Raw genomic sequence first — 26,911 nt, 5'->3', positions numbered from 1 at the left:
GATAGCAAGGATGGACGTCGTTCTTCTTTTGTCGATTGTTTTCGTCCGTAGTCGGACCCTGCTCTTACTCTTGATGATTATGTAATGTACTGATGTGACTCTGATGTAGCTTGTGGCGAGTGTAAGCCAACTCTTTATATATCTCTCCTTTTGAGTACATGTACTTGTAACGATATCCATTCTCGCGACACGACGAGATGCGCTTCTATCCCTGACGAGACCCTCGTGCCAAATTGAGGATAGGGTCGCATCTTGGGCGTGACATCTTGCTTCAATGAAGCAAGTATGACAACCCCTGGTTTATCCTAGCTTCAGTTTGTCGCCTCTCACGTGACCTAAACCAATGTTTTAACCTTGATCAATCAGGGTGCAAAGTGGATTGATTTGTGAAGAGTACATGGGGTCACGTGATCGGAGTCACATCAAGCATAAATGCAGGTTTAGCCATTTTGTGGCATCTTTGCCGGATCAAGAGGGTGAGAAAGCTAAACTCGTTGAGTTGGAAGCCCCCAAGTAACCTATGATCATGGAAACGGTCGGCGTAGGATTGCAAAATACAATGCTATTACTTCCAAACAATCTGGGATCCAGATAAGGCGGCTTGATTCCATTGACCATAATTTGATAATACGATGATCTAGTAAAAGAGGATACCTGTGTTTGAACATCGCATCATGGCAGCTGGTCATTTCTGGAGGCCTACTCATATCACACATTCAAACTCGTTAGTGTCTTGGGATCTTGTGGAAACGATGATTGATTCTTCCGATCATGTTGCCCTGTCTCGTGGACTTACGGCACGGGCAAAGATTGCTCAGTCGTGTTGCGTAATCATCTCACAGATACCTCCACGTCAACCCAACTCACAAGAGACTGTCGGGAACTCAGGTCCACCTCAACCGGGGTGGTACCGCCTGTCCCACTAGTCCCACTACACCAGTAAATGGGGCAGCAGGTACATGTGACACTGTGTCCTTGTCATTAAGGGGAAATTCGAGGAATAACCCTTAATGGATTTGCACTCGATGTAACCGTCAAGGTGACCGGGGAGGAATAACCCTCGAGGGTCCACACTTGAGGTTTTGCATGACAGAGTCATTATCGGGAGTGGTGAAGGAGGAATCACCCTCGGTAATCCACGACCGACTAGCTACACTATAGAGTTATCATGAAGAGTGAGGTAGGAGGTATCACCCTCGGCACCCGATAGTACCTCTGCAGAGTCGTACAACTAAGGGGGGTGCGGTGATGTGTCGGTCTTGGCACCTCGACCATCAAGATTGAATCTTCCGGTAATTAGGTGGGGCAACAAGGACAAGGGGGAGGGGCACTAATGGGTCACTAACCAGCCTATACTAAGAATATAGGACAACAGGTAAAGTACAATAGCAGGTTACAAAAGTAGGCTATGCATCTAAATAGGATCTATCGACAATAGTAGCAAAATCTAATGCAAGCATGAGAGAGATGGAATTGGCGATAAGGAATGATCAAGGGAGTTTCGCTTGCCTGGGTGCTCTACAGACAAATATGGATCCTCGACGGTGAACTAGTCGATCACCGGATCAACATCGGTCTCGGGGACTACCGAAAAAGAAGTAACGGAGGGGGAAACAAATAAATAACAGAGCAATCAAATGCAACACAAATGCAATGGCACGACATTATGCTGAGCTAGGGGTGAACTATCAAAGTGCTATAAGTTGCAGACTGAGCGGGAAAATATATGTGGATATTCCTCGAGTCTTAGGCACTTATCGGACAAACAATTCTGAGGAGAAAGTTCCATGTTTATTATGCTAGAGGCGCGTGACAGATGAACGGATAGTATATTCGGATTCGTTATATTTTCTGAGCAATTTTCATATATAAATTATTTTCATATGACTTACAGATTAATTCATATGATTTTCCAATCAAAAGTTTAAATGATTTTCTGAAATTCCTCGATTTATTTAATAATTTAAATTAAATAGCATAACGGCTATGGGTACCTAAAAGTGTACCCACCCATAGTGTGCATGAGGCTAACACTGCAGTCGAGTTGAGTGGTGAGTGAGCAGTCAAATATTGACTTTGACTGGTCAAACATGCTAGTGGGTCCCACCTGTCATACACACGGAGCTAATTAAAACGTTAGTTAAACTAACTAATTAGGTGGGCCCTACTATCAATGGGCAATTAGGTTAATTAACTAAACAATTAATTTCCCCTCTAATTACTTCATTTAATTGGGTCAGCCCCACTTGGTAGGGGCACAAGCCAGCCCCTGTGTGGTTGTGCTCTAGGGCGTCGGCAGTTAGTGCAAGGAGAAGCATGGCGGTGCAAGCACGCGTAGGCATGGCCAGGCTACGGAGGGCGCGGGTGGCGCGTGCAGGGGAGAAGCAGGAGCGTAGCCACGGGCGCCAGGGCTAGCAGGGAGAGCGGCCATGCGTGTGCGAGCGCGAGGGCGAGCATGACGAGGTCAAAGGCATCACGACAAGCGGAGCAGGCGAAGGCCGACGCGGGCAAGCACAGTCGAGCGTAAGCTAAAGTGGGCGAGTCATGGGTGATTGCGGGCGCGACGTGAGGCATTCGGGGCATGCGCAAATGCAGCCTGGGCGCAGGCGGACGCGACCGGCAGCAGCAATGCAGCGGCAACTACATGAGCTAGCAGAGCAGCGGCGGTGGCAAGTAGCGGTTGAGGGAGTCCGGGACTAAGGGGTCCTCAGCCCGTCGGCCTATCTCTACGGGTTGTACTCATCACACACTTTGGGCGGCCGATGACATATATGAGTAATATTCCACAAGATTTGGTGATCAATACAAAAACTCCTCTTCACCGACGTAGCCAACTAGGACTCTTGTTATCCTAGGCCTCTGGTGTGTTATATAAGTTGAGGCCATGCTAGTTATCAGAGACATTATCATACAAGATCATTACTTCTAGGGTTCAGACCACAACATACAATCTCGAGGTAGATCAACTCTGTATTCGATAGTCCATCATCAATATAAACAAGAGCATGACGTAGGGTTTTACCTCCTTCAAGAGGGCCCGAACCTAGGTAAATATCGTCTTCCTTGTCCCATGTCACCCATTGATCCAAGATTCATAGTTCGGGACCCCATATCCAAGATTCGTCGCTTTTGACACCGATATTTGTGCTTTCATTGAAAGTTCCGGTGTGAGATCCCCGAAGGATTGATGGCTCGCGTGTAGATTGCAGTTTTTTCCGGATGGCAGGATCATGTTCGTCATCCCCGCCTCCTCGAGCGTCGGATTACTTTGGTGGAATTGTGTGGAATTGATTCTAGAACAACCCTGCAAAATTTCTCGTGTTCCGATGAAGGAATCTCCGGCAATCTCCAATATACCGGAACCTTGTCGAATTTCTACGGGAATGTGGATGAGTTTAGAGAGAGGTGTCCAGTATCTAGCTCACACATCCATTGGAAAATCCCACCATTCATCGGCCGGGGAATTCCTATATCGATCATACCTCATAATTTCATCTCGATCTGACCGTTCAAACTCCAGGAAATGTCCGTTGAGTTTAACGAACTTTGGATCTATTTTCTGTGTGAAAACGAATCCGACCCGAGTTTGTCTTTTTCATGAACGGGTTGTCGGACGTCCTTTTTGAAGAAATGTTCTCACCATCTCGGTCAGCCAACCAAGAGTTGGCATCGCGAGGGCCGAATAATCATTAATATAACCTTGTCTTCCACGGATTGCACGGGTCGAATGCGTCATTGTTTCATCAAGCCAGCATTGACCGTGTCGCAAATTTTGACTTGCGTTGGCATCAACGTGTCGTCGTTTCTTCAAGCCGATGTCCACCATACCGACCAGCTTCGACACGTCAGCTCACATGGGGGCTCAAGTGTCACCTTACCGATCTGCTCGGTCAGCTCGGCTAGACCGGGGGTTTCGTCATCTCTTGATCAACCTGCTATGGCGACTTCGGTGTCACCAGCCGACCAACTTCGTTATGTTAGCTGCACCGGGGTTTCTCCTCGCCACATGGATCGTGTTGTGTCACCACTTCATCAAGCCATGCTCTTCGCTCGGGCACCTCAGGACCTGCTTAAGGGCATGGACCTTGACCCTCAACAAGCTCAGCACACGTCATCAACACCGAGCACATTAACCAGCTAAGTCGCTTTCATGCTCAACTTCTTTCAATTTTTAATTTTTGTGCGGTTCAACCAAGCATTATATTTGTGTTAAACAAAAAAGTTTTTTGTTAAAAACTTAGCTTCTTAAGAGTGTTGTTTATTAAAAAACTTCATTTTCCCATGTTAACTCGGGGCTCTCAATTTTTTATGAGTCGTTTTATAATGAATGTTTCTTGTTCGTTGCGAAGTCTTATTCTACCGCTCCTTTCTCGACTCGAGCGTGTGGTCAATAGCCGGATAGCTTGACTTATTTCCAAAGCCGTTCGAGCTTAGTTTGCTAAACTCGCCTCAGAGAAACACTCTTCCTTCGAGATATGGAGGTTGAAGCCGAAGGCTGAACCGCTTGAAATCCTGAAATCGGATGTGTCGTGTTAAATCACGACGGAAGCACAAGCTAATTCTAAGACCAATTTTCGGATTGACACCAAGAAACTTGATTTAGGTCGGACGTAAAGTTTTTGCTAACGTTTTTTGGTTTTTTTGAGCTTATGGAACCTTTAACCTATTTTTATGTTTTTCTTTCATGAGGCGGGACATCCTCTTGACCGAGGTGTTCTCCGTGATTGTTTTTACTTGGGAAATCTTGCGTGGCACATAGTTCGGAATCTTCCCTGCCGAGCTGCACCTCGGCGTTGTTAAAACAAACTCAATGGATGAACTAGTTCCCGAGGAGATACGATCCTAGGGTTGGCCATGTTGCCCAACCCAAGTCTTGGGGCTACTACATTGATTGATTCAATGCAGTAAATTTCAAAGTGCAATACAATTTCCAAGGAGATTTCAACCTCGGGTTGGTCGGACACACCCAACCCGAGTCTCGGGGGCTACTCCACGCCGCATTTTAATTCCTGAAGTATGTTGTCGAGCAAAGAATTGATCCTCGGGTCAATTTCGCGAATCGACCTGACTCTTAGGGGCTACTGGGATTAGTGGTTTTATTTTATCCTTCAGGTGCATCCCGGGTTTTAGACCAACACGCACCTTGAGGTCTACTAGTTATATATCTCGGCAGAGAATACATTACACCAACCGGAAAAATTCACAAAAATTCGACCACGACCGAGGTGGTGCACCACCTCGGAAGCAGTTTGGCATAGGATCTCGGATGCAGTCCAACGTTGGATCTCAGATGCAAGTGGTTGGCTCCATAGAGGACAAATCTGGCGTTGGAGTTTGGCAGCAAAAAGACAGCTCAGATGCAGTCCGGCACTGTAGCTCGGATGCAAGATTACACCGCCACATGGGAAACACTTCAAACCCGAGGTGTGGCATGAAAATAATGAGGCATTATAAAAGTCGATAACTTAAAGGGGCTCCTCAGATGCTCGACGTGTGAACAATTTGGATACACCTCGGTGATCCTCAAGATCAGTGAAGGGAAAATTCGCTGAAGACCGACGATGGAAGATGAAGAACAGTTCGAAAGAACCAAGGAGTGTCCCCAACTTGAAGACCACTTCAAGGGGCTACTGATGGCGTCTGGGACTAACGGGTTCTTGGGCCATCGACCTATCTCTATGAGCCAGACTCATGGGACACTTTGGGCAGCCGGTGACATATATGAGAAAAATTCCACAAGACTTGGTGATCAAGACAAGGACTCCTCTCCACTAACCTAGCTGACAAGGACTCTTGTTATCCTAGCCTACGGTGTGTTATATAAGCCGAGGACAGGCTAGTTATTAGAGACATTATCATACAAGATCATTACTCCTAGGGTTTAGACCACAGCATACGATCTTCAGGAAGATCAACTCTATACTCGATGCTCCATCATCAATATAAACAAGAGCATGACGTAAGGTTTTACCTCCTTCAAGAGGGCCTGAACCTGGGTAAATATCGCCTCCCTTGTCCCCTCTTACCCATCGTTCCAAGATCCACAGTTCGGGACCCCCTACCCGAGATCTGCCAGTTTTGACACCGACAGCGGCAAGAGCACCAGCGGCGATAGCAGCACTAGCAGCACGCAGTAGCAGCGACGAGAGTAGTAACAGATGCAGTAGGACCATGCAGGAGCAGAGATTGCGGCTAGGTGTGAGCTTCGACCATGGAGGTCGTTGGCTCGTACACGCAATACACCAATGGATCAAGACGAGGGGGCGGATGAGCAGCTCACCATGGAGCTCGTGGACGTGGCCAGGAGGTGCGGAAGTGGACGGACGCGTCGAGCTCGATGGCGATATGGGATGGTCGTGGGCAAAGTCGACAGTGATGGCGAGCGTACGGGTCGTCCCGGCTCGATTCCTCGCTCAGAGAAGACGAAGTCGATAGTTGTGGCTCTCCTGGACATTCTCTCGGGTACCGGGAGGGCGAGTGGTTGTGACGTTGACGATGTTGCGACAACAATGGCTCGAGCACGAACTTAATTATGATGGAGAGTGGTGAGCGAGGGGTAATTTGCAGGTTAGGGTTTTTCAGGGGAGAGAGGAGGCTCGGGGTTGCAGTAGCAGCGACGAGAGTAGTAACAGATGCAGTAGGACCATGCAGGAGCAGAGATTGCGGCTAGGTGTGAGCTTCGACCATGGAGGTCGTTGGCTCGTACACGCAATACACCAATGGATCAAGACGAGGGGGCGGATGAGCAGCTCACCATGGAGCTCGTGGACGTGGCCAGGAGGTGCGGAAGTGGACGGACGCGTCGAGCTCGATGGCGATATGGGATGGTCGTGGGCAAAGTCGACAGTGATGGCGAGCGTACGGGTCGTCCCGGCTCGATTCCTCGCTCAGAGAAGACGAAGTCGATAGTTGTGGCTCTCCTGGACATTCTCTCGGGTACCGGGAGGGCGAGTGGTTGTGACGTTGACGATGTTGCGACAACAATGGCTCGAGCACGAACTTAATTATGATGGAGAGTGGTGAGCGAGGGGTAATTTGCAGGTTAGGGTTTTTCAGGGGAGAGAGGAGGCTCGGGGTTGCACTTAACCTAGCTCCAGAACCACGGGATGCATGCCACGTGCAACATTCTTGTGCGTGGGCGGCCATGGCGCCTCTACCTTGTGTCATGGTGGGAGGTGAAATAAAGTATGGCCGACCTAGGCTAGGTCGTACTGTAGCCCACTTAGGCCTAGTTCAAGAATAGATTTCCTATCTTTTTCTTACCTTTTTCTGTTTTGTATTTTCTCCACTGTTTTGCTTTTTAGATAAATACCAATTGAATTTTTTTGATTACAAAACTTGTCACATAAATACTAGGTAATATTCTACATTAGTGCACAAAGTTTGAGACCACTTTGAATTGATTTGAATATAGTTTCGGGTTTAATTGGATTAAAAAAGTGTTGTTGGTCCACAAAAATGATGCTAGGGACCAATTTGTAGTTCAAATAATGTTGGTATCAACACGACAATGCTCGGAAGAATATATAGAATAATGCGAACATTTTAGTTTGACCGTTTGAAGAATTAGTATGTTGACTTTATTTTAAATTTAAAATTGGACTGGATTTGGATCAAAGTGAAATTTAGCAAAATTATTTGTGATGACATGGCACCATTAGCATGAGTTTACTGTAGAATGACATTGGTGGTGTGATACGTCTCCAACGTATCTATAATTTTTGATGGTTTCATGCTATTATCCTGTCAAACTTTGGATGTTTTGTATGCCTTTTATATCTTTTTGGGACTAACTTATTAACTCAGTGCCAAGTGCCAGTTCCTGTTTTTTCCGTGTTTTTGACCCCTTTCAGAGGAGGATTTTAAACGGAGTCCAAACGGAACGAAACTTCCAAAAGGATTTTTCCGAAACAGAAGAAGGTCGGGAAACTTGAGAACCAAGGCAGGGGGCCACCAGGGACCCCACAAGCCCCCTAGCCGCGGGCAGGGGGCCCACGCCTCCCAGGCTTGTGGGCTCCCTGGGCCACCTCTGCCCTAGGTCTTTCGCCCATATATTCCCAATAATTCCAGAAAAAATCAGGAGATCATCGAAAGTACTTTTCCGCCGCCGCAAGCTTCTGTCTCTGCAAGATCCCATCTGGGGCACGTTCTGGTGCCCTGCCGGAAGGGGGATTCGGATACGGAGGGCTTCTTCATCAACACCATGACCTCTCTGATGATGCGTGAGTAGTTCACCATAGACCTACGGGTCCATAGTTGGTAGCTAGATGGCTTCTTATCTCTCTTGGATCTTCAACACAAAGTTCTCCATGATCTTCATGTAGATCTATCCGATGTAATATTCTTTTGCGGTGTGTTTGTCGAGATCCGATGAATTGTGTATTTATGATCAGATTATCTATGAATCTTATTTGAGTTTCTTCTGATCTCTCTTATGCATGATTTCATATCCTTGTAATTCTCTTCGAGTTGTGGTTTTTTTTTGGCCAGCTTGATCTATGATTCTTGCAATGGGAGAAGTGCTTGGTTTTGGGTTCATACCGTGCGGTGACCTCACCAAGTGACAGAAGGGGTAGCGAGGCACGCATCGTGTTGTTGCCAAGGGTAAAAAGATGGGGTTTCATCATTGGTTTGAGTTTATCCCTGTACATCATGTCATCTTGCTTAAGGCGTTACTCTGTTCGTCATGAACTCAATACACTAGATGTTGGATAGCGGTCGATGTGTGGAGTAATAGTAGTAGATGCAGAAAGTATCGGTCTACTTGTCTCGGACGTGATGCCTATATGTATGATCATTGCCTTAGATATCGTCATGACTTTGCGCGGTTCTATCAATTGCTCGACAGTAATTTGTTCACCCACCGTAATATTTTCTATTTTGAGAGAAGCCTCTAGTGAACACTATGGCCCCCGGGTCTACTTCACACCATATTTTCAGCCTTACACTTTTTCTTCGTTGCACTTTCCGCCTTCAGATCTCAATTTGCAGTCAATCTTGAAGGGATTAACAACCCCTTTATAGCGTTGGGTGCAAGCTCTTTTGTGTTTGTGCAGGTACTCTGGACTTGACGAGATTCTCCTACTGGATTGATACCTTGGTTCTCAAACTGAGGGAAATACTTACTGCTCATGTGCTGCATCGCCCTTTCCTCTTCAAGGGAAAAACCAACGCAAGCTCAAGAGACGACAGAAGATTTCTGTCGCCGTAGCAGGGTGTTACACCCCGCCAAAGTACTTCATGACCGCCGCCACCGTGGTATCAAGCAGGTATTAGTCCTGTTTAGAGTAAAACAAGAGACAATATAAAGAGATGTAAAGTGAATCGTTATCTTTATTGATGATTGAATACAAGTATATATATATCCCCGAGGGGATGCATCGAACAGACGCGATGGTCGAGAGAGACAAGAGCGAACATTCGTGCCCCTCATGCATGGCGGTTAGGGATAGTGGATATTCTCCTTAATAAACACATGGGTTAATTAAATCTCAACACTCCCTGTAATCTACACTATCCTTGTAGACATATTCATCTTAAAAGCTCCTTCAAAATCCTGTGGGAAGATGTGAGGAGTATAATATTTGATATGTTGCCAAAACTTCTTCAAACCCAGTGGGGAAAATAAGGAGAAAATGTTGCAACATATAATAGTTGTTGTCTCCCTTAACTCAATATGTGAGAACCATAGAGTTTAGAGGACAATAAATATGTCATATATACTTTCCTAAAAAACCCGATGGGGAAAACAAAAAGTAGGACATATGATCTTGTGTTGATTTTACCTCATTAAAAACCTTTATGAGAACATGTATAGTAAACTCATGAAGGGAAAAAAGTATAATATGATGCATCGAACAAGAATAATTCAGGAAGAAACTCCCCCTGATTCTTGCAAATTTCGAAGCCGTCACGTACCAATTCCATGAACATATTTCTGGAATATAAAAGTTGGTAGAGACTTCATGAGAAAATCAGTCACATGATTTGATTTGCAAGATATGCATATAGCAATGTTGCTTATTGCATAACCTGTTTGCATCCGAGCAACACAAGAAACATTATCATTGAGATAATGGTTGGTGGATGTAGCCATAAGGTATGTTTCAAAGACTCTTCATGGGAGGGCTACCACACCTAGTAGGAACACTAAGTTTGTCTATGATCTCACATAGTGAGGATCTGATCAATGTATCCAATGGTATTGGTGTTCATATTTCACTGGAACTTGAAAAACCAGGACAAGATGTTTGCTGACTTTGGAGATATCGATAGACATTCTTGAGTCCCAACCAATTGTGTTTGGTGGATCCGATGGCATTATGGAACGTTGAGTCCCAATATCTCTTTCCGATCATCTCTTGGTCTAAATAGATCTTTCTTTACGTCTAGAGAATGAACTACCATGAGAGTTATGGATGGATAAGATGTGTCCATAATGAATTTCTCCAATATATTTTGGATATAGACAATATAGTATACCATAATTTATGAATTAAGGTGCTCAAGTTGTAGTAACAAGCAGTATTTTAGTTTACCGAAATCCTTCATATTAAACTCCATCATTTAGATGATTACATGTGTCGTCATTACAGACACACAATCATGGATAATCATCATTGTAGGAGTACTCCTTGTGTATAAGGAACTCACTACGTCGGTTGTACCATATGTACCTACAATAATAAGTCGTATGGTGCTTACTGATTTTTTTTACACAATGTATGTTGTGTTTTGCATTTCGATTCGGAAGCGAGATTCCAACGGGAACATCTATGTCTGATTCTAGTGATCCACATGGATATGTAATCCCTACATCTATTCACTTCATAGATAGATGATTTTGTACTGCCGATGATATAAGTTATTAGGAAGAGATTCCACCTCTGGCGAATAGTTGGGTATCTGCGTGAACCCTTGTGCTACAATACTTGCTCTTTGTTTCACCACTCAACCCTTGTGATCTCAATTCTGTTTCGAGAAGAAAACTGGTGTAGGTATTTCTTACGAATACCTTCCCATTATTGAGCAAGATCATGTCTACGTAGATTATACCCCTTACTTGAGTTCAGTTTGAGTGTTGTTAACACTCTGCCATGGCCATGGTCTTTGGATCTGAATCATTTGAAAAGTTTTGCAATCTAGTTGAGAAATGTACGTTGGTAATTGTAGACTTTCAGTTATATGTTTCTCCAGAATCTATATATGAATATAGAGTTGGTGTAAATATCCTTACCCGTCCTGACTGCCCGCAATTTCCCAATGCGATTGAGTCGGGTATTCCAATGTCCCGATCATTGTGTGCACTATGACCTGGGTTGGTGGATGTTGCCCATCTACTCGGTGTATAATACCCATTAGGTGCCTGTCAACATGAATTTGACTTGCATTTACTGATTCAGAGGCCTTGATATCCTTGCTTGCCAAAAGTTGAATCCTGATGTACTTTTGCCATACATCCCCCTTGTTGTGTCGAACGGGGAGTGGAGTGTTTTTTGTTGGTACCTCCACTCTTTGAGTCGTACTTTTGCAGCATTGTAGGATTGGGTGACACCTTTATAGTCAGTAAATGAATCTGGCAGGTTATGTATAGTGTGTTGCAAATCTTCTGAACGCATGGTTCAGATCTTTGAGTACGTGGATTTGAGGCAGAAATGTGTTGAACATTCCACTAATTTCCTGGCATTATTTATGATACTTGAATTCTCCCCCTAATGTGTGTAAATATTCCTCATTGAATCAGCATACTAGCCTTGGATAACTCCCCATGCGAGGGCTTGAGGTATTGGTAGAAATACAGTTATTCCTCACATAGATCCCAACTATATGTTGAGGGGCCAATGATGTATGCCTGGTGGTGATATCGGTATGCAACCGAATTGCCGTGGGTGGGAAATACTTGGAAGATTTCCACATATCAAAGATATAGGGGAATAATATTATGCAGTTTGGTCATGAGCGTGTAAAACTGCACGACTCCAACGTAAAGTTGGTAAGTTGCAATTCCGAAGTAAAGATGATGCAATGAGCTTAACTCTTTGGATAAAGGATTCTACCAAACCATTTTGAGTCTATACATTAGGACAAATTGCTAAACTTCAATCCAAGGGCCATAGAGCAGACACTCAAGGAGAATTCTGCAATGTTATCCATTCGATTTGCTTAAAATCAATGCCAGGATAATGAGCCAATTGTTTCATGTGAATAAAGTAGACACTCAAGAACATCATGTAGATATGTCTTTTAGAACCATGGAATACCTGAATAGTCTAGTCAATGGATGGGAAGAGCCACATACATCAACTTGATGCATTCAAGGATTCTGAGCGGTTCAGCGTAGACTTTAAGGTGTGCGAGCCTTAAAATTAGCTTCCATGTGTCACTTGTAGTGCACATAAAATCCAAATGTTGTTAGAATTTAGCATCATAATAACTATAAACTATTGGAATTGTTGATAGTTTTGTTTTCAACCCAATGTCTCGATGACCAAGGTGATTATGCCAAGTTTGTCATGTACAAGACACTCTAGAAAACTATCTCGCATGCGACATGTGCTACGGGTTGTGTCATATGTGTAGTACAATCCAGATGATACATAGAGAATATCCTTGCCATATCTGTTGCATATGGTAAAGAGAAGTTATTTATCTTTGTAGTCATCATAAGTTTCGCAATGGAAACTATTTTGACAGATACCTCTATAGCTTGGTAGGGTACGAGTTAAATGAGGACACAGTAAATCATCCTTGATGGTACTCGAGTACCCATAGGGATAGTAAACATGACTCGAGTTGAGCCAACAATTGCCTCATCACGTCTAGCGGTTTTTAAATATCTCCTTTCTCTCAACGAGAGTGGAAAAATTTCACTTCCCCGAGTATAGAGTTTGTGGTGTATATGTCCACAAGGCACATATCATCTTTCATCAGATTGACTCACGTAGAAATCTCTATATAGACAGGAAGATTCTCAATATGAAAATCAGTGTTAGATATATAGAATACATATAAATGTATTTGTACAAAAATGTTGATACAATATATTGTGATATACAATATATGATGAAAACAATACTTCTCTTGTTAATACAATATCATAAATGGACATAAATGAATATTGTACACTCAAGATATTGAGAGACTATTCATAGTCTCCACGACTGAGGCATATTCAACCATCACATTCTCCGTGCCCATAGGGTCCCGTCATCACTCGTGATGTCGGGTTGAAGGTTGAAGTGAGCTTCAAACCTTTGCCCTTGAGATTCATCCTGTCCAGATAATTGCTGATACAGAATGACCACATGCTAAGATGTGAATAAATATAATGCTTTATGATGTATAAGACAACATTTTCTATTAGGGGTGTGATCCTGACCAAAGATGAATCTTACGGTCTTGGATTTCACACATTGTCCCACGAGACACAAGATTAATCATGATGTCCTTGGCCCGGGAAGGGCAGTGGTAGCCATTGAGGGAGAATGCCTCAAATTCTATAGCCATCGGTTACTAGGGATAATTAATTTACGGTCGGTAAATTAAAGACCATCATGGTTGATGTTGTAATGAACTTAGCAAAATAATGGGTATTTCAAGAAGTTATCATCAAACCATTAATGTGAATATCAAATTGGTAAGTATGACACCCCAAAAATAATCTCCAAAATGGAGTGGATCTCGCAACACTAGGGAGTATAGTCTGATGAAATCAGCACATACTCACTCGTAATGCCTTATGTCATGATTTAAAAAAATGTATGGGAGAGCACTTTGTAAGCAATCATAATGTCGAAATGACAAAATGTACGCTTTATAAATAGTCATTGATAATCTTCGTAGGCAGTAGATCCATATGACTACCTTGTAATTCCAAGCATCAATTTGAAGAAGCACTTTGAATTTTGCATCAGTATTTGCAAGAAATTGAAATTTTCAATTGCAAATAGACGTATTAATATCGACATGTGTTTAACATGGGGATAGATACATCATAAAAATATTCCAGAACATCTCGTACTCAATGGAGAACCTGTTAGAGCATATATCTCCATATGTGGTTTTCGTAATTGATGACAATTCCTATGGACTAATGGTTGCCTTAAGTTATATTTATAGGATTTGTCCATAGGCACTTCTTGAAGTCCATCTGTTGGGTTCAAGGAGTTTATATGATGACCAAGATGGTATTCAAGGCATTATCCAAAGAATGGTCATAGAGACACTAGGTTGATCAAGATCTCAGACAAAGAGTAAATCAAGATGATCAACACACAAATCGTATAAGATGTACCGAGAGGGATCAAGTGATCCCATGGTATGGTAAGCATTGTCCATTACGTGTTTGTGTACTAACCCATGGTCTTTGTGAGAGTCCTATGTGGGGGTTAGGTGTTCTTCCATGGGCTTGCGTCAAAAGGAAGATCTCATACAACCCATGAAGGAAGACGTCAAGTGGTGATCGTCATCAACATTGTGGTGTGCAAGTTCAAGTGGATCAACACGAATATATCACTGAAACTATCGTTAATGATCATGTGTTGATAAGGACAAGCTCATGTGCTAACAAGGACAAGGTCAAGATAAGCATTCCTGAGCACTACACGATTGATTCTTGTGGATGTTCACATGATGGACAAATGAAGATGAATACATAATCTAGGCTTTCCACATTGTGTATGGGAGAGCTGCTTGAATACTTCATCGTGTCTTGCTTTCAACTTGAGCCAAGAAGGAACAACAACATCAAGCTCAAGTGAAAGGGCTAACTCAAAGGTATCAGTTCCTTTGAGGTTAGTGGTGCAGAGTGATGATCAGCGAATAAAAGTATACACTCAACTATGGATCATCAGTACTCCTTTTATGATTCTTGAGTCTTTAGGGATCCCGCACTATTAAGAGGGGATCACAGGTTTTACGATGAACTTGCTCAAACTATATCTCCACTGTTCTGCTCAGACCACATCTCCACTGCTCTGTTGTTATCTGAAAACAGAACCAGTGCCCCGGACATCCGGTTTCCTCCGGACGTCCGAGGGCCGGACGACCGACTGCTTCGGAAATCCGGAATCCTATACCAGAGAAATCAGAGCCATATAACTCGGACTTCCGGCTTCCTCCGGACGTCCGTGGCCCGGATATCTGACCAGCTTCAGAATTCCGAAACTATGCACCAGAGAAACTTGAGCCATATAACTCGGACTTCCGGCTCCCTCCGGACGTCCAAGGGTCGGTCAAGGGTCGGACGACCGACAGGCTTCGGAAATCCGGAGCCCTGCACCAGAAGAACTTGAGCCCTATAACTCGGATTTCCGGCTCCCTCCGGACATCCGAGGGCCGGTCGACCGACCAGCTTCGGAAATCCGGAGCCCTGCACCAGAAGAACGTGAGCTCTATAACTCGGATTTCCGGCCTTCTCCGGACGTCCGGTCGCTGTTCAATTCACAGTATTTTCAGTGATATCTACAGGCCTCGGACGACCGACCCTTGTCGGACGTCCGACCCCTCACGGACGCCCGGACTTCCAGAAACTGTCGGACGTCCGGACCCTGTGTGACTTAAAGTGTCCCCAACGGCTGTTTTTCTCTCCCCACTATAAATACCCCCCCCCCTCCCACTTCGTGAGAGGGCAGCCCAACACAGCCTTATCCTCATAAGAACACACTTCTACCTCACACACATTTGCTCACACCAAATCTTAGATCCCAAGAGCATTTGTGAGCCCCTTTGAGAGTTGTTCCAATCAAAAGATAGATCGTCTCCCTCTCCTCCTCTCAACCCAAGCTATTTGAGATTTGAGCAAGTTTTGAGCATTCCCCGTGATCTTGTTACTCTTGGAGGTTGGAGACTCCTAGGCGGTAGGAGTTCTTCGGAGAGGAATCAATCCGTGTGATTACCCCCCGGAAAAGTTTGTGAGGGTTTGGAAGACACCTCAAAGGCTTACCACTAGTGGTTGAGAAACGCCTTCATGGTGTTATCTCAAAGGGAGAATAGGGTGAGCCTTGGTGGCGTTGGTGTGCCTTCGTGGTAACATCCACCTCTCTAACGGTGACTATCTTCCCTCCAAGGAAGTGAACATCGGGATACATCTTCGTCTCAGTGACCTTGGTTATCCTTAACCCTAACTCCTTACTTGTGGTTTATTTGTGTTACTTGAGCATACATACATTGCATATTGTTTGTGCTCATTATATTGTGTTGGCTATTTCTTGTACAAGATTAATCATTCAAGCATACCTTCTATATCCACACGTTCATACTTGCAGCTTTTGATATATCGTGTGATATAGTCTGATCTAGTATCTTGTGTTGTTCACCTACTTGTCATGTGATATAGCTCAAGTAAGTTTGTGTAACTTACTTGTGCTTGTTAGTAACTGTATTGTGTCCATCTTGGTAGATCGTGTTGTTTATACACGTTGCAGTGCCTAGTGCATTTAGGATTTGTGCTTGACAAGTACTCTCTTAGTTTATTTCCGCATTAGTTTCAAGCCAAATGCGAAGAAATTTTTAGATAGCCTATTCACCCCCCCCCCCTCTAGGCGTCATCTAGGTCTTTTCAATTGTTATCAGAGCTAGGTCTCTCTTTAATTAGGTTTCACGACCTAGAGAGTATCGATGTCGACTATTGGATTAGTGCACAATGGCATCTTTGACTTTGATGGCACAAATTATACCCTATGGAGAATTCGTATGCTTCATCACTTTCGGGCCATGGGCCCAAATACTTTACAAATTGTTTTTGTAGGGATTGTCGACAAAAAGGATGATGCATCTTCATCTACTAATGAAATGTATCTTGATTGTGAGGCTTTTCTTGCCATTCATCGAACCATAAGTCCTGAAGTGTTTAAGTCTATCTCGACTTGCAAGTCAGCTCATGAAGTTTGGACTAAACTTGAAGATATATATGGTGGGTCCAATCTTGATGAAGACGGTATTATGATGAAGGAGTTGGTGCATGAGCTCTTCACTCTTTTCGATCTTAAAGAGTCCACCACTACTTCCATATCCGATTGCTTGCACACCTCAGCATCTTCAATCTCACAAGGTAATGACATGGTGAGTGAAGAAATATATGTTGATGAAAAAGTCATAGCCTCTATGGACACGAGCATATCTAGCACCACACATAGTGTAAATTATTGTGCTGATAGGTCATGCATTTCACCTAAAGATCCCTCGACAAATGTCTGTGGTGATATGCCTGCTTCCTCGTGTCCTCTTGATCAAAATATCTTGTTTCTCCCTAGTTGCTCTATGACTAATCATTTAGGGGAAATCAAGAAATATGAAGTACTTTTGACTAATGAAGAATCTGATTCACCAAAACAATCATCATCAACTCCTCCAGTTCACATGTGCCTCATGGCAAGAGGTAATAATGAGGTATCATCTTCCCTGTGCAATAACGATGATATGTGCGATGAGGATGATGATGATGACTTGACTGAAAATATCTATGTGATCAGTAAAATTCTTCATAAAGCTAAAAATAACGCTCTTCAAAGGTTCCAAGATGTTCTTGCTTACTTTGAAAATTGTAATGATTCACTTAATCATGAACAAGCTAAAAGTGAACAACTTGAACATGAACTTGAGAAGAGTCATCAAGCATGTAGAGACTTAAGATCTTCAAAAGGAGAGATTGAAGTTTCTCATGATAAACTTAAAAGGGATTTTGAGGTCCTTCTCCTTGAATGCAAGAATGTCAAGGGAGAGCTCGTCAAAACCTCTAAGATATTTGAGGAGCTTCAATCTACTCATGAGAAGTCTCTAATCGCTACTTACTCCTCTCATATTGTTGATGATACTTGTACATCTAACCCTATCTCTTTTGAAGTATCAACATTGAAGGAGAATGTTGAGCTACGTGCTCAACTTGATTTACTAACTAGCAATTATGGGAAGTTGGAAGAAAACCATGTAATGCTCACAAGCTCTCATGCCGATCTCCTAACATCCCATAATGTGCAAAAGTTAGCTCATGAGGCTATCATCACCAAGGTAACATCAAGTGAGCCTCATGTGGACAATGGCACTACTTCTAGTCAAAGTACTATATTTACATGTGCTAGTCCTCGTAATTCGTCTACTCATAATGTTGCTACCTCGTGTAATGAATTACTTTCCTTGCCTTGTTGCTCTAACATTGAAGCTTACACTTCCTCTAGTACTTGCATTGATACTAACCGTGTAGAGGAAATCGAAGAGCTCAAGGCCCAAGTCACATCTTTGAAGAAAGACTTGGAACAGTGTCATGAAGGGATGTCCACACTCAACAACGTCCTGTGTGAGAAAACATCTCCGAATGACAAAAATGATGTTGGAGTAAACTCAAACAAGAACAAGAGGGGCCTAGAACAAGTCAATAATTCGGCCAAAATCATTTGCTTCAAGTGCAAAGTTAAAGGGCACCATGTTAGATCTTGCCCTCTGAAGACGAAGTCTCAAAGTCACAAGCAACAAGGGAAGCGGCCACAAACTCAATCACATATTCAACTACAAGTTGAAGGAAGGCCTCTTCCCAATAAGACCCAAGCCAACATTCCCCAAGGTGAGAAATCAACTGGGAAGAAAACAAAGGGTAGATGTTGCTACTTATGTCGTGAGAAGGGTCACGTCGCTTCGTCTTGCACGAGAGGTAACTTATCCAACCCAATCACTATTGATGATACCTATTCCCTTGGGAAGGATAAGGTTGGCAATGTGTTTGCCAAGTTTGTTGGTACTCAAAATGGTGTCAAGAAAAGAACCATTTGGGTTGCCAAGCCTATTGTGATTAACCTCTTAGGACCCAACGTAGTTGGGGACCAACAAGCTCAAACTTGATCAATAGGTGACTATGGAGGACATTAGAGACTTGGATACATAATGAAGAATTAAGGGGTCTTCATCATTCATATTATCTCAAGCCAAGTCATTTGGATTATCGAGTTTCTATCTTATATCCAATGTGCCTCCTTACGGTAACTTATACTTAAACTGTTTACATTGTTAGGTGCTTTCCCCTTTGCATGTTGTGGTTTTGTACCTTGCATGTGTTTGTATATGTTGTGCTTCCAACTTGCTTATCTTGAGTAATCGAGTATGGGTATATTGGTTTGCATATCATGTACATGTGAGTCTTGTATTGAGCCTTTTTGCATCTTGTTTATATATATTTTTGTTGGCTCTTGTGAGAGATTGATGGATTATCCCATTGTGGGGGAGTGATGTGCTTTGCACACCTCACAATCCTATAAATGTGTATACATGGGGAATACCACTTAGTTTTGATACTTCAAGATTATCTAGTTTCTATGTGGTATGTCTTACTCATGAGAAATTCAAATTCTATATGGTCCATTAAGTATCTCTTGTTGGTTTTAATTTGCCACTTGTTAATGTTGTTGGTTTATCACATTATGGGGGAGTAATATGCTATGTGCATATTACAAACCTAGAAAATGTGTACATTTGACGTGTTGCCACTTAGTGTTGATATTGTAAATTATCTTGTTCCTAGGTGGCATGTTAGCTCTACAAGTGTCATTTGCTTGCGTTTTATGGGTAAAGATGATCTTGGATATATTTCTGATCTACCAATGAGTATCACTTCGAAAGTACTTCGTGTCCTTGACAGTTGGTATTCCCATCATGTGATAGGAATTGCTAATCATCTTTACATTGGATTTTGTGTTTCGTTTGTCTTCCTTGCCTCTTATGAATCTATTTTAACTTGTCTAGTGTTTGTATAGATATAAGAGAAAGTGATGATCCCATCGTGTGCGTTTTGTATTTAAATGCAAATTCTATATAATGCACGTCCCTTGGGGGAGCTATCCTATTTTCTTTAAAACACTTTCTTTATTCACCCATCATAAAATCTTTTGATCCCCATCAAGTGTGTGTTGATGGGAGGCAAGTCTTGCTCTTTATGATGCTTTGTGCCATCATGAAAATTTGTCGAGGGCTTGGTTTGTTGGAACCTAGCTCTCTTTTGGAAACTAGATACCTCGTGTTTGTTTTCCTTCAATTGGTTTCTTGTTGCCTTCTATTTGGTATGTGTCAATGGATATCTCATTCCTTGAGGTATCTTTTAACTGATATCCTTCAAGTGATAGTTCTTTTTGTTTTAGGATCTTATTATCACTTGATACCTTGTCTTTTGGTGACTTATCAACTTTGTGTTGAGTTGATTCTTAAGAGTCTTGAGCATGCATATCTAGCTACCATATACAACTTATTTTGCTTGCTTTCCTTCTTTGACCCAATATATAGGGGAAACTCCACCGTGTCATAAATTGGCTAAAGTGTGCATAAAATTCAAATTCATATTTATATGCACATATGTATGTGGAGTTTGTCCTATGTATTGCTGGTTTTCTAACTCTTTGGTCCCAATGAGTTTGGGCACCATTTTGTTTGTTTTGTTGTTCCAGGAACAACTGGAGATGCATTGGATGCCCGGCTCACCTATAAGGAAGATATTGAGACCATGTGATTATTGGAGCCAAGTTAGGATGATCAAAGAACAACTATCTACTACATCAATCCAATGTTGTCTTGGTAACAAGTATCCACTTCATGCATTCTTTTCTTGCAAAGGACCCAACCTGTCTTTTCTTTTCCAGGTTGCATCATGGCATGAATCTCTTGATTTGTTCTCGTAGTCCTTGTTTGCTTTCTCAAAGCATCCGAACGATGATGTCTTACTACTAGCTGGGATGTCTTTGATGTTTGTATGTTGGAAGTTCATATTGTACAATGAGAAAATGTTAGGCCATGTGCTATGCTTCCAAGCAAAAGATCTCATTGATATATTTATGACTTCCTTTTGGATATCTAGTTTGTTCCTTCTTGTAACCATTTTGTGTGTACATCCTTCTTTGTGGATATATATCACCATGATTGTCTTCTACTTAGAATCTTTTACACATGAGAGAAGTTACATCTCTAATTAATATCCTCTTTTCTTTCACAGTCATCATTGCATTTCCTTTTTCAGCTTTTGGTGGCTTCGTGAAAGGTTTTATTTTGAGTGCGTATGTTATTTTCCTACATCCTGATGCAGTCTTTGGCCGTGAAGATTATTTTTTCCTCATGCTTGTCTTGATGAGGGTTTTGCCATTTCAATTAGTATCTCTCCTCTTGACAAGGTTCTTACTTTCTATCTTCACAATGGGTTGTCACAAGCGTTGGTTCTTATTTTGTTCATTAGTAAGCTTGTGAACCCATTTTCTAGTATGTGTGTGTGGGAATGATATGTCTTGCACTTTGTATCTCATTTCATCAAGACTATGTTGATGAGTGATGCTCATCCTTATCTTAGTCTTCTCAAGTGCTTTGCCATGACTCACACACATTGCTTTGGTTGAGCCTATTATTAAGCTGCTTTTTTTACATGTTGCTCAACCATTTGTTTTGTGCAATTGATATGCTTATTGTCTCATCTATCTTCTTGCACTCGTTATGTGTTTTTATTAATTGTGGGGGATCAACGACCATATTTTGTGCACCTGTATCGAATACAACAACCTCGTATTTGTGCACAAATCATGGGGAGCTTCTCTAGTTTTTGATAAAACACTCTGTTGCCTTTATCATAATATCTTTTATTCATGTGGTTCGAAGGATCATATGATTGTTCGTTCCATCTGGAATCTTTTGATTGCTTGCCTCTATCTTTGTATGTCTTTGTGGCATACGATCCTTTTATTTTCAATCTTTGGGTCCTCAATATAGTTTGTTTTCCTCCAACTACTTATCATTGTCTTTGTGTATTTTTCTGCACTCATTTACTGAGAAGTACACACCTTTTGGAGGACCACCTACTATATTGGCTTTCTAAACTTTTTGTCCATTTTGGCAATCGATGCCAATGGGGGAGAAGTTTAGAGAGTTTACTTTGGATATGTTTAGAGGGTTTTGCTTTTATTGCGTAAGCATTTACATCTTCACGCATGCATTATTACCTTGTATGTGTGCGCTTGGTTATGCTTATTTCCTTATATAAACTCTCTTGAAGTGGTTGTCTTCAATTACCAAAATGGGGGAGATTGTTAGAGCATATATCTCCATATGTGGTTTTGGTAATTGATGACAATTCCTATGGACTAATGGTTGCCTTAAGTTATATTTACAGGATTTGTCCATAGGCACTTCTTGAAGTCCATCTGTTGGGTTCAAGGAGTTTATATGATGACCAAGATGGTATTCAAGGCATTATCCAAAGAATGGTCATAGAGACACTAGGTTGATCAAGATCTCAGACAAAGAGTAAATCAAGATGATCAACACACAAAGCGTATAAGATGTACCGAGAGGGATCAAGTGATCCCATGGTATGGTAAGCATTGTCCATTACGTGTTTGTGTACTAACCCATGGTCTTTGTGAGGGTCCTATGTGGGGGTTAGGTGTGCTTCCATGGGCTTGCGTCAAAAGGAAGATCTCATACAACCCATGAAGGAAGACGTCAAGTGGTGATCGTCATCAACATTGTGGTGTGCAAGTTCAAGTGGATCAACACGAATATATCACTGAAACTATCGTTAATGATCATGTGTTGATAAGGACAAGCTCATGTGCTAACAAGGACAAGATCAAGATAAGCATTCCTGAGCACTACATGCTTGATTCTTGTGGATGTTCACATGGTGGACAAATGAAGATGAATACATAAGCTAGGCTTTCCACATTGTGTATGGGAGAGTTGCTTGAAGACTTCATCATGTATTGCTTTCAACTTGAGCCAAGAAGGAACAACAACATCAAGCTCAAGTGAAAGGGCTAACTCAAAGGTATCAGTTCCTTTGACGCTAGTGGTGCGGAGTGATGATCAGCGAATAAAAGTATACACTCAAGTATGGATCATCAGTACCCCTTTTATGATTCTCGAGTCTTTAGGGATCCCGCACTATTAAGAGGGGATCACAGGTTTTGCGATGAACTTGCTCAAACTATATCTCCACTGTTCTGCTCAGACCACATCTCCACTGCTCTGCTGTTATCTGACAACAGAACCAGTGCCTCGGACATCCGGCTTCCTCCGGATGTCCGAGGGCCGGACGATCGACTGCTTTGGAAATCCAGAATCCTATACCATAGAAATCAGAGCCATATAACTCGGACTTCCGGCTTCCTCCGAACGTCCGAGGCCCGGATATCCGACCAGCTTTGGAATTCCGGAACTATGCACCAGAGAAACTTGAGCCATATAACTCGGACTTCCGGCTCCCTCCGGACGTCCGAGGGCTGGTCAAGGGTCGGACAACCGACAGGCTTCGAAAATCCGGAGCCCTGCACCAGAAGAACTTGAGCCCTATAACTCGGATTTCCGGCTCCCTCCGGACATCCGAGGGCCGGTCGACCGACCAGCTTCGGAAATCCGGAGCCCTGCACCAGAAGAACTTGAGCTCTATAACTCGGATTTCCGGCCTTCTCCGGACGTCCGGTCGCTGTTCAATTCACAGTATTTTCAGTGATATCTACAGGCCTCGGACGACCGAGCCCTCGCGGACGCCCGGACTTCCGGAAATTGTCGGACGTCCGGACCCTGTGTGACTTAAAGTGTCCCCAACAGCTGTTTTTCTCTCCCCACTATAAATACCCCCTCCCACTTCGTGAGAGGGCAGCCCAACACAGCCTTATCCTCATAAGAACACACTTCTACCTCACACACATTTGCTCACACCAAATCTTAGATCCCAAGAGCATTTGTGAGCCCCTTTGAGAGTTGTTCCAATCAAAAGATAGATCGTCTCCCTCTCCTCCTCTCAACCCAAGCTATTTGAGATTTGAGAAAGTTTTGAGCATTCCCCGTGATCTTGTTACTCTTGGAGGTTGGAGACTCCTAGGCGGTAGGAGTTCTTCGGAGAGGAATCAATCCGTGTGATTACCCCCCGGAAAAGTTTGTCAGGGTTTGGAAGCCACCTCAAAGGCTTACCACTAGTGGTTGAGAAACGCCTTCGTGGTGTTATCTCAAAGGGAGAATAGGGTGAGCCTTCGTGGCGTTGGTGTGCCTTCGTGGTAACATCCACCTCTCTAACGGTGACTAGCTTCCCTCCAAGGAAGTGAACATCGAGATACATCTTCGTCTCAGTGACCTTGGTTATCCTTAACCCTAACTCCTTACTTGTGGTTTATTTGTGTTACTTGAGCATACATACATTGCATATTGTTTGTGCTCATTATATTGTGTTGGCTATTTCTTGTACAAGATTAATCATTCAAGCATACCTTCTATATCCACACGTTCATACTTGTAGCTTTTGATATATCGTGTGATATAGTCTGATCTAGTATCTTGTGTTGTTCACCTACTTTCCGTGTGATATAGCTCAAGTAAGTTTGTGTAACTTACTTGTGCTTGTTAGCAACTGTATTGTGTCCATCTTGGTAGATCGTGTTGTTGATACACGTTGCAGTGCCTAGTGCATTTAGGATTTGTGCTTGACAAGTACTCTCTTAGTTTATTTCCGTATTAGTTTCAAGCCAAATCCGAAGAAGTTTTTAAATAGCCTATTCACCCCCCTTCTAGGCGTCATCGAGGTCTTTTCAGAAACATTACTGTAGAGGTACTAAATTTATCTTTGCAGGAGATTAAAAACTCAATTGCAAATGTACGTAATTAATCTCGACACGTGTAAACGTGGAAATATATTACATCAACTTAAGATCTGGAATACATCTCAGTACTCACCAGATATACACTACTACTGTAATGAATATTAATGATGTTGCAAACTTGATGCTCAAGTGAAAAACTTGAATTGTATAGACCTCATATAAAATGAGGTGATCTAATTGTAACATAATTGAGAAGGATGAATTAGTATTTGCGAGAGAAATTTAGTTTGAATCACAATGAAATTGTTTTGCGAGAAAATAATAATTCTCAATCGCAAATCAATATTGTTATGCGAGAAAACTTAATTTCAATCGCAAAACAATGATGTTATACTAATAAGAAATATTATATAGAGAAACTCATTCGTGATTATGAGAAACGACAAGAGCTGAAGTGAAAACAACCGAACAGATAAGGTTCTCTTCCTTTCTCTCCATCGCGGTTCATGATGAGGATTTCTCTCGTAACCACTCAGATAGTCTAAGGACGATGCCGCAAGGCAGGTTCGTGTCGAGTTGAGTATGGGAAGCGGCACGGTGCAACGAGAAGGAGAGAGGAGGCGGCGTGGCCATGGCGCCGGCGAGCGCGGCGCACGGACGGGGTGCGTGGCGCTTCGCGATGTAGGCGGATAGGAGCGGGGCGCCTCGGGCTGGCATGGCTAGGGGCAGGCGCCTATGCATGCAACCTTCGCGACGGGCTGGTGCATCGAAGCAGGGAGAGGCGAGCCACTATTGAAAATATGAGCAATTTACCATAGGATTTTATTAATAGAAAAGGTAGATAAAACATGACTATCATAATAGAGATGAAACAAGTCATGTAATATAAAGATGAGACAACAAATGGCATGTGCACATATGAACTAAAAGATAACATATGTAGAACAAAGGCTAGAAGCAGAAACGATAGAGCAAGAAACTCGGGTAAGATATTAAACAGAGAGAACACGAAGACATACGGAACAACGGTGGAAGCACTTGTCTTGGGGTCGGTGTTCTCGCCAACCATGTCGTCGAAGAGCTTGTCGACATCAGGGAAGAAGTTGTCGTCGGGGAAGTAGTCGTTGGAATCCGTGATGAAGAAGTTAGTAGTCGCATGGAGCGCTCCCCAAAAACCTTATCACCCTTCACCCATACAGGACTCAAAGAGGTGCAGTTTCGGAGGCCTACTATCCCGATCTGCGGTGCACGCCGCAGGCCAGGATGAGGAAGACAGCAGTAGCACAGAGATTGGAACCGGTGGCGAGAGGAAGAAGAAATTATGATGCGTTTCTCTAGAGAGGAGCGACCTCCCTTTTATAGGCACAAGAGAAGGAGGCGAGAGGCCAGCGACGGGAGTTGAAGGGAACGAGGGAGACGAAACGAATAGGCAGCAGTCGAAGGGTGCAACGTTCGTATTCAATATCCACTATAGAAAAAACTTTTAGCTTCCAAGTGACCTTTCGTATACCAGTCGTGTGTGGAAAAAAATTAGTTCGGCTCATTCCCGCAACCTACGGCGCATCGTGACGAGGCGAGGCAGGTGGTGGAGGAGGATGAGCGTGCGTGTATGCCTCTCTTGTTCTCATGCTCATATATGTGTGGAAATATCCTCCCCTATAAGGAGGTCCAACTACCACCAAACTAGCAATGTGGGACTAAACTTTGGTTCCACCTCTTGCCTTGCACGAATGGGCTGTGTGGGCCTCTAGGATTTATTTAGGAATTTGGAAATTGTTATTGGGCTGCCCAAAATAGATAAAAATTCCAGCAATCCTCCACCAAATCCTAGAGGCACACAAAATTTTCCTTTGGTTCCAAAAATTGTTTTATATACCGGTACTGCAGTGGAGACTGTTAAGTTGAACTTCCATCTAGAACTCTATGCTACACTAGTAAGCAACTTGAACAGTGGACTAGGCCTTGAATTCCAAGTTTTCTGCGAATCTAGCTTCGCACAAAGCCTTGACCGATACTAGGCTACCGTGGGACTTCCCCGCGGATGGAGCTTATGCGTCATACTCCGAGACCTTTCATCGGTTTACTAGAGAGCACCCTACTCTCATAGATTGCGACATTAACAATCAGACTCATATAGGTGTGTTCTTAAAAAGATGTTCTGCAGGACAATATATCTGCTTCAATAAGCCACTTAGAACATATTAAGATGTATATCAACTTGCCATGTCGTTTAGGAAAGTATTGCATCTTCATGGAGTGGTATTATCGATGGTAAGGATACTTTCCACTCGGTTGACCAACAGGTTGTTTTTCACATCTAATTCACGGGATCTCCGATCACATAGAATAGGTTACCACTG

Source organism: Hordeum vulgare, chromosome 4H (genome assembly GCF_904849725.1).
Source record: "Hordeum vulgare subsp. vulgare chromosome 4H, MorexV3_pseudomolecules_assembly, whole genome shotgun sequence".
NCBI lineage: Eukaryota > Viridiplantae > Streptophyta > Magnoliopsida > Poales > Poaceae > Hordeum > Hordeum vulgare.
The sequence above is the reverse complement of the archived record's forward strand: the minus strand, read 5'-3'. Positions refer to the sequence as shown.